Below are 8760 nucleotides of genomic sequence, written 5' to 3' on the forward strand. Positions count from 1 at the left end.
CATGTGCTCTAGACAGCTAGTTTCGTTTGAGCTGTGTAAGAACTCAGTTCCTGGCTTGATAGGGTTTTGTCATCCCCAGACTTATTTCAAGCTGTTCTCCAGCTGCCACTGGCAAAGCTGCCAGGCTTTTGTTTTCTTCTCTGCCCTCAGATGGCATGCTGTGTTCCTGGGAAGTCAGGGCCTGCTCCAGCATATGGAAAAGAGCCCACAAAACGACTTGGATTTTGAGGGACATGTCGATTACTGAATTCCTGTGAAGTTTGCTGGGGGAGAAGAATGTGTTCATGTTAATGAATTCCCTCCAGGTCCAAAGTGCTGAATCCCAAGAAGCATTTCTGTCTCTTGTTCTCTTTGTTCCTAACACCCACTCTTTCAGAGAAGTCACAAACCTTGGGATGAAAGAGGCCCTGGAGGTAGTTAAAGATCCAAGCCACCAGATTACAGGAATCTTGAAAATCCAGCATGAATCAGAAATGTACAAGATCCCAGAAAGTAGAGGTGGTCATAGCATATAGTCTGACATCGATGAGAAAGTAGAGCAGACTAATCAGAAAGTCCCTTGCTGTCAATGAGAAGTCTCAGAGGATAGTTCCATCAGTGAGTGACAAGTTGTCCTGCCATTGACTCGAGCACTGTGCACCAACCTTCTTGTCAAGGTCATCTCCAGTGACAGCAGCAGCCACCCTTCTGTGGGAGGACTTTTGATGGTTAATGCCTTTGCCTTTATCATTCTTCTGAGTTAGACCTCTGCCTAATGCCAAAGGGAGAATTCCTCTTTTCCTTGTGTCTGCTTTTCAAACTTTGACTGAGCTCATTAATGCCTTGTTCAGAATCTTTGAAAGTCATTGCCAGGCCAAGCAGCACAAGCAAGTACCTCCATTCTCATTAGCTGTAGATAACATATGTGTTACGTAAACATTTCTCTTTGACTCATCCTATTGTCTTACGCCTGGTAATGAAGGGAATATGGGTATAATCTGAGCACACTCTAGTGGGGGAAATGTCTATTATTCTTTAACGCATCAGGCGGTTGAGGAGGAGGGAAATGAGAACTTTGGGCACCACTTCCAGTTCCCTGCTTGGGATTCGTTGTCACTCTGTTGTGTTTTCTGTATTGTGTGGTGGTTAACATTTCCCAAGCGCCCACCATGTACCCTGATCTGTACAGAACGTGGGGAAAGACAGTCTCTGCTTTTAAAAAGCTCACATCACATCTTCCTCCCACTGAGGCTCTTTATTTTTCCCTGGATGTACTTGTCATTTTTAGAAGTTTAATCCCATGTTTCAAACTTGGAGATCCTTGGTAGTCTTGATGTCAGTCATCCTAATTAGGATCATCTGTCAAGTCCACAAACGTGGTTCTTCAACTGTGCTGCAAAGGTCCCCTAAGAGCCAAGTGGTATGCGTTGCTTAGCTTTATTTCTTCCTTGCCTATGGTTTTCATATCACCTTAAGGGTCAGGAGACCTGCTGTCAAGCTTAACTTGAAAAACAGCCACAGTCTAGTCCTGAAGAGGTGAAGTAGGAGTTTGTGCTGTAGGATTCCAGTCCAAATACACCCTCTTATTCAACAGCCAAGCTTCTTCACTCAAGATTCTGCTCATGACTATGCTTGGCCCCATTCATGCTTCATCAGCCTTTCTTTGCTGTCCCTTGTTGTCATGAGAGTAAGTTCCTTGTATATTTTCTTTTTTGTCCTGCATGGCGGTCAGACCAACTCCATGTCGGTCATTTGTTCTCTCTTGACATTGGTGCTTTCCCCTTCAAATCTTTCTTGACTGTGACTTTCTCAGCTTAAGTACAAAGGCACTTAATGTGAGACTCCTTTACCTTGGCGTTTTATGGTTGAGGTGATTTCTTTCTGATTTGAAGTATTTTATTAATCTTGATGGGTTAGGTCCCAACAGTTTTCTTTCTCTGAAAAACTGGGGATCTTCATTGACATTTCCATCTTATATCTGTCAGTGACCCACTCTATATTACATATTAGCCATTTTGCAGGAGTGGCCTGAGGCTCAAGTTGAATAGGGTCGTGTCCATGCAGGGCAGAAGACCTAGGCCTGGAACTTAGGTCAACTCCAAGTCCAATATTCTTTCCACTACACCAGCTTTTTCATATGATCGTCACTTTTCTTGTGTAGAAAATGACTTAGCTCCCTTTCTTGACCTTAAGTACTAAACAAATTAAAGTACTTCCTTTGCTTATTGAACTTTTGGGTCTGTATGGTCTTCCAGATATCTCTGCCCCATTAGCTGAGTTCCTTTCGTTTTGTAAGACAGTGTATACTGTACTTTTGACCTTACTCCAGGTAACAGTCAACTTGCTCCTTCCCATATGATCCACAAGGTTGACAATTGTAGCTAGATACGTTTTTTTATTTCCAGCACCTCCTGGATTCACAGATCCCCACTTTGACCAGAGCAAAAAACAAAATTCTCAGAGCACTTCTGGCTCAGTAGCTTGGTCTTCCACAATCTCTCTCCCCTTTTCAACTAACATTTTTCCTTACAGCCATGAAGTTTCTTCTGCTCCAGCCCCCTTCCCTAAGCAGCTTTGTAGAAATGCCATTTTTGTGACTCTTTCGCCCATATCCACTTGATGTAGAACCATGTTTCCATGACCAGTGCTTCAGTATAGTCAAATGATAGTGATGGAGAGCCTTGCTTCAGAGGCTGTGCCATGGGGGGTAATTGGTCTTCATTCACAAAAACTTTGACTCCTACTTTTCTTCCTTCCTGGGGTTACCAGCAATGTCTGTTCTGGAGGGGAAGGTAAAACTGAGCTGTGATAGGTCACTGGGCTAATTATCTCTTCTAACTCACCTTCATCCCTTCTTGAGGTTGTAGGTGCCAAGTGAACTCTGAATTCTTTGAAAAATCATGCAAAAGATACAAAATAATTGGTATTATCTTACTTCCTCCCTCCCCTCCACTCCTTTGCTGTTTTCTCAGTGGGAGGGAATGGATCACCAAGTGCTGGTTCCATTAACATTTTAAATTTATTCCTTTTTTTTTTTTTCAGCAAAAAATGGTTCCTTCACATTTTTTTTTTTTACTGCTTTAAGACTTAAGAGGAAAAATAGAAGAAAATGTCCTTCTATATCGTGTCTGATAGATGGTCAGCCAGCCTTAGGCTGAGTATCTTCAGTGAATAGGAATTCACTATTGAGCAAGACAGCCACTGCTGGACCCATCTGATCATTAGAAAGTTGTAATGGCTCCTCCTCTTTGTGTAACTTGTACCCCTTGATCTTTAGAACTATATACAAGGAGTATGTCCTTGCATGACTGTAGCCTGGGCTATCCTGTAAACTCGTCTTCTCTGGGCTCAGTTTCCATGTGCTCTGTAGAATGGTGAAACTGCCCCAGACTTCAGATCACTTTATTCTACCAAGGAGGAGGTTAAGGCACAAAGTGGCTGTTAACTTGGCCGTCATGGGACCAGAACCCAGGACTCCTTCTTGTCACTATGGTGTAATGCAGTGGAAAGTACTACTTATGCTACTTATGATGTTGCTAGGGCAAAAATGATTTATTTGCAGGTGAAGAACCAGGACACGTAGGGAAAAGATTAGTCTAGAAATAATCAGCAAGAGACAGTTCTGAGCATTATTACCTTGTGGGAGCTGTTCTTAAGCAGCCTTGGTAGATATGTCACCTAATTTCCAAGCTTCTTAAATGGAGGCTAAAATGTTCCCTTCTGCTAAAACATTTTCTTTGCCTCATCCCCTTCATTTCACACCCTCCCTTGGGGGCTTATGATACCTGTTTATAAACTTTTAACTACTCTATTTGAGTAATTAATGAAATTTTTCTTTCCACAATCATTTGTGGGCAGCTAGGTGGCACAGTACATCTGGGCCTTGAGTCGGAAAGACTCATCTTCCTGAGTTCAAATCTGACCTCAGATACTTCCTAGCTGCGTGACCCTGACCAAGTCACTTCACCCTGTTTGCCTCAGTTTCTTCATCTGTAAAATGAGCTGGAGAAGGAAATGGCAAACCTATCCAGGATCTTTGCCAAGAAAACCCCAAATGGGATCATAAAGAGTCAGACAACTGAACAACGCAACCTGAGTTATCACCATTTTACAGAGAAGAAAAACTGAGGCTTGGTTTTTACTTGTCTCTGATCATGCAAATTATGATGCACTTTGGAATCTATGAATGCATGTCTTTCTCACCACGTTAGGAGATGTTTCCATTTTTGCTCCTGCCTTAGGTCATCTGTTCCCACCCCCTTCTTGAACTGGCCATTTTCTGATAGCCAGAGGCAGCACTGAGCCTGCACCAAGGTCTTCTGATTTCCACAGCCCAATGCCTCCATTAATCTGCTCTTACTCTGTATCCATTTTCTCCTAAAAGTTTTCTTTGTTCTCACTCCCTTGCTCAAAAAGCAATGCCTCTTGCCACTAAGCTCAATCTCATCATAACCCTCTCTGATCTATATACTCTGCACACTTATTGTTCAAATCATCCAGCCATTTTCACCTCAACTCTTGTACATCCAGGCTGTTGCTTCGTCCTCTATTGTCCTTCTTTATGTCCATCTAGTTTTTCAAGGTGTTTCTAATGCCGTGGTTAAGTCTTCCTTGGGTATCTCTTCCTATAGTGATCTTCGCCACTTGGCAAGCTGGTCTTCCATCCACATAATGGCATAAATGTAGCTCTGTAGTGTGGTGGAAAGAGTACCGGATTTATCATCCGAAAACACATTCAAAACTCAAGACTTCCATTTAATTATCTTGTGAGCTGACCCGGGACACACTGTTTGCTTCTCAGAAAGACCTGAATTTCCTCATATATAAAATGAGGAAGGGTGTTAGACCAGAGTGCCTTCTGACTCAATCCTATGATGAGAGCAACTGGTACATTTTGAGGCTCTCTGCCAGAAATGTTGCCCCCACTGAGTTTTGAAATCAGTTAAGGTATTTCTGGTTAAACTGGAGAAATTCAGCAAAGGTGGCATTAAAACACTCATCCATCAACTCTGTGACCTACTCTCAAATCAATTCTTACCTGTTAGAACAGGGAAGGCCCTGAATATCCAAGCCGTAGTTGTGGTAAGTTCTGATTGAGAGTAGCGGGAGGTGATGGGAAGGGAGGAGTGGGTGCCAAAGAAAGGCATCATCCTCTTTCCTTTGCCTACACCTGGCCCTGGCAGCTTCAGATCAGTCTTGACATAACCTGGCAGTTCTTTGCGTTGTGCCCTTCTTGTTTGAAGTATGTTTTTTCTCGAAAAGGTCAAGCCAGCAGGTATTGATTATCTAATCTTATCTGTAAATGATTAATCATTCTGAGCTCTGAAAGACTGAACATTTCAGACCAAGGCCGAGGCCATCACAGTGCTTTTGATGCCAAAAGGCTTTGGCTCTGTGGGGAGTGGGGGCGATTAGCCACCTTGGACAAACAGGTGAACCTCGCCTCCCACACCTATCTGCAAGGGCTGGTGCTAGACTCTGGGACTTTCCTCACTGAATTTGCAATTCACTTTGAAGTACAGGCCATAGCACTGCCCCACTCAAAATACCTGAGTCTTCCATTACTGATATCAAATATAAACTTATTTAAAGTCCTTCACAATTGGACTCTAAATACACCCCCTCTTCATAGAATGTGTCCCATGGTCCTATTTCCCCATACTTAGAATGCACTCCTCACTTCTGTGGCTTGGAATTCCTGGGCCTCTTCCCTGGTCAGCTCTAATGCCACTACCTATAGGAATCCTTATCAAATTATCCCCAGTTTAGTGCCTTTCCACTCAAAAGTATCACGTATATATTGTTTATGCCTTTATATGGACTTGCTGTTTTGCCCCCATGGAATGTAAGTTCTTTGTTGATCTAGTGGTTAGCACAGCACTTTTCACATAGTAGGAACTTGAATGCTTATCCATAAGCTACTGGTTTGAGAGAGTGAAATAACTGCCAAGATCCAGGCACTGCATAATGAAGTCATGTCAGTTGGAGGAGAGGCAGTAGATAAGAAATTCTGGATTCTTCACTCTCACCCCACCATATCCAAGCTGTTGCCACAACCATCACATCATTCCTTGTATACTCCCCCTTCTCTGACCCTGCCACCACAGTGGTGCAGGCCTCATCACCTCATGCCTGAGTAATGGCCAAAGCCAGTGGTGGCTTTGGTGACTGCTCCAAGTCTCTCCCCAATTCAGTCCAGCTGCATTCAGCGGCAAAAGTGATTTTCCTAAACTGCAGGTCCAACCATGTCACTATGACCTCTCCCTCCCACCTAATAAACTCTGCTGGCTTACTGTCACATCCAGGATTAGATTCAAAAAGTTGTTTGACATTCAAAGCTCTTCATAACCTATCCCCCTCTTTCCTTTCCAGGTGACATCCTTCTACCAGTCATGCACTCTTTGATCCAGGGACACCCACCCCCTAGCAGTTCCACAAACAAGACCTCCACCTCTCCACCTCTGGGCGTTTTCTCTAGGTCTTCCCCAAGCCTGGAATGTTCTCCCTCCTTCAGTCCACCTGCTGCCTTCTCTAGCTTCCTTTAAGTCCCAACTGTAAAGTCTTGTCTTTTATAGGAAGCCTTTCCCAACCCTCTTAATTCTAGTGCCTTCCCTTTGCTAATGATTTCCTGTTTATCCTGTATATGGTCTATTTGTACATACTTGTTTGCATACTGTCTCCCCCTTTAGATTGTGAACTCCTAGTGGGCAGGGACTTTGTGCCTCTTTTTGTATCCCTAGTGCTTAGCACTGTGCCTGGCACTTAGCAGGTGCTTAATAAATGTTTCTTGATTGATTGTCTGGAAGAGATTGCATCTAAATGGGGTGTGGAAGAAAGGAGAGAAAGGGCTTCAGTCTATGGAGATGGCAAGAAGCCATCTTACCTCTGCGTGAGCAGAAAAAACAGGAGACGCAGAGATGTTGGTTAGGAATTCAATCCCATAAACGTTTAAGCTTCACCGGACAGAAATGCTCTTAGAAAAAGATAGTCCTACCCTCAAGGAACATAACTGAGAAGTGATATGGGTGAGTGTGTGTATGGTGCTCTAAAGTTTACAGGGCTTCCCAAAACGTGTCAGTTCTCTCATTGAAGCCTCATAACACGGAGGGAGGTACTACACTGGTGGGTGAGTTAATTAGGACAAAGTAAAATTGTTCAATTTATGGCCGATAATAAATCTTACAAATTTTACATTTAAAACAAACTGAATATGCAATATGTCCTTTTGCTCCAGTCATGTGTTTTACACTATTTGCCATTGAATTCAAAAGATTTTGATGTGTATTCTTTGATTCTTCATAAGGAAACCACATTTGCCATGTTGTACATTGTGTACCTTTGAATGATATTTTTGACTTTTTGTCCTTTTGGGGGGGGGGGGAGTCTAGCCTTGATCATAGGTTTTCAATGGAGCTTAAATCAATTGGATTTTCCAGACATTGAAGCTTCTTGGAAAAATTTCTTGATGTTTGATGATGGGTAGCATGGTACAAAGCTATGTAGCAGTATTCCATCTTCATTTGGGAATTTCTGTAATTCCAGAACAATTATACTTCTCAGTATAACAACATATCAGGTTTTATTATTCCCTCGATGAAGATAAGACCTCTAGGCTTATTGAAAGTTTTTTTAAAAATGTGTTATCTGGAGGGTAGATGTTTCACAGTCTTACTTCCCTGCCTTCCTTAAAGCCTCAGCTAAAATTCCCACCTTCTGCATACATCCCTTCAATATGCACTCATCAGTATTTGCCAAATGTGATTTATTTTTGCAAAAGCTCTCTTCAGATCCAGTTCAGTTTTCTGGATATATACATATGTATGTATGTATGTTATTACTATATATACATATATTTGTACTTATATCTTGTTTGTACATTTTGCATGTTGTCTCCCCACAGTTAAATTGTGAGCTCCTTGAGTGCAGGGACTGTTTTTGCCTTTATACCCCTAGTGCTTAGCACAGAGCCTCTCACATAATAGACACTTAATAAATGCTTGATGATTTATAGGTGCCCTGGACTAATTCTGTGAGTGGTTTCAGTATACTGAATGAAAAAACTTGAATGAAAAAAAAGTTTAAAATTACCTTTCTCCAATCTTCAGTACTATCTGTGCCCAACCTGTGGTAGAGCATACCAAGCTCATATTGGTCTGATCAGCCACAGTTGGACACACTGAAATTTCACCTTGTCATGGATGTCATTTTGGTCGTCTTTGAAGACGAAGAACAACAACCACCACCTCCATAATAAGTATTTTTTTTTATCGTAAGTTAGTTGTTGGGGTTTTTTTTTAATGGGTCTGGTCACATCTCCATCAACTTAAGCCTATACTGCACTGCAGAGGAATCATTAATCACGCCCCCCCCCCCCCCCCAGTTGCCAGATCCCTTTGAAAATCTTTGCTTCCTGGGGGTTTTCTTGGACTATGTTGAAGCAATTAGCTTGTCAGTGTTTAGCATCATTTTTTTTTTTCCATCTTTGACCACACTTTCTTTTGCACTTTGATTCAGTTGCTCCAATTACAGTAAGCTTGAATGATCCATAAAACTCTTGACTTTGTTCTGGCTAGTTAATGAAAATGTCAAACCCTAGACCCCATTGCATGCCTGTGACCAGGTCAGAGACCTAGCAGCCTGCTATTCTTGCCCTTTTTGTAAATCTTCTTCCTATATGAAAATCTTCCTACATAGATCAAGTCAGGTTAATTTTGGTAGTAAAATTTCATAATTTCAATAGAAAAGAAACCCTCTTGACTTTGCCACACCAGCAGACATTGC

Source organism: Notamacropus eugenii, chromosome 1 (genome assembly GCF_028372415.1).
Source record: "Notamacropus eugenii isolate mMacEug1 chromosome 1, mMacEug1.pri_v2, whole genome shotgun sequence".
Taxonomy (NCBI): Eukaryota; Metazoa; Chordata; class Mammalia; order Diprotodontia; family Macropodidae; genus Notamacropus; species Notamacropus eugenii.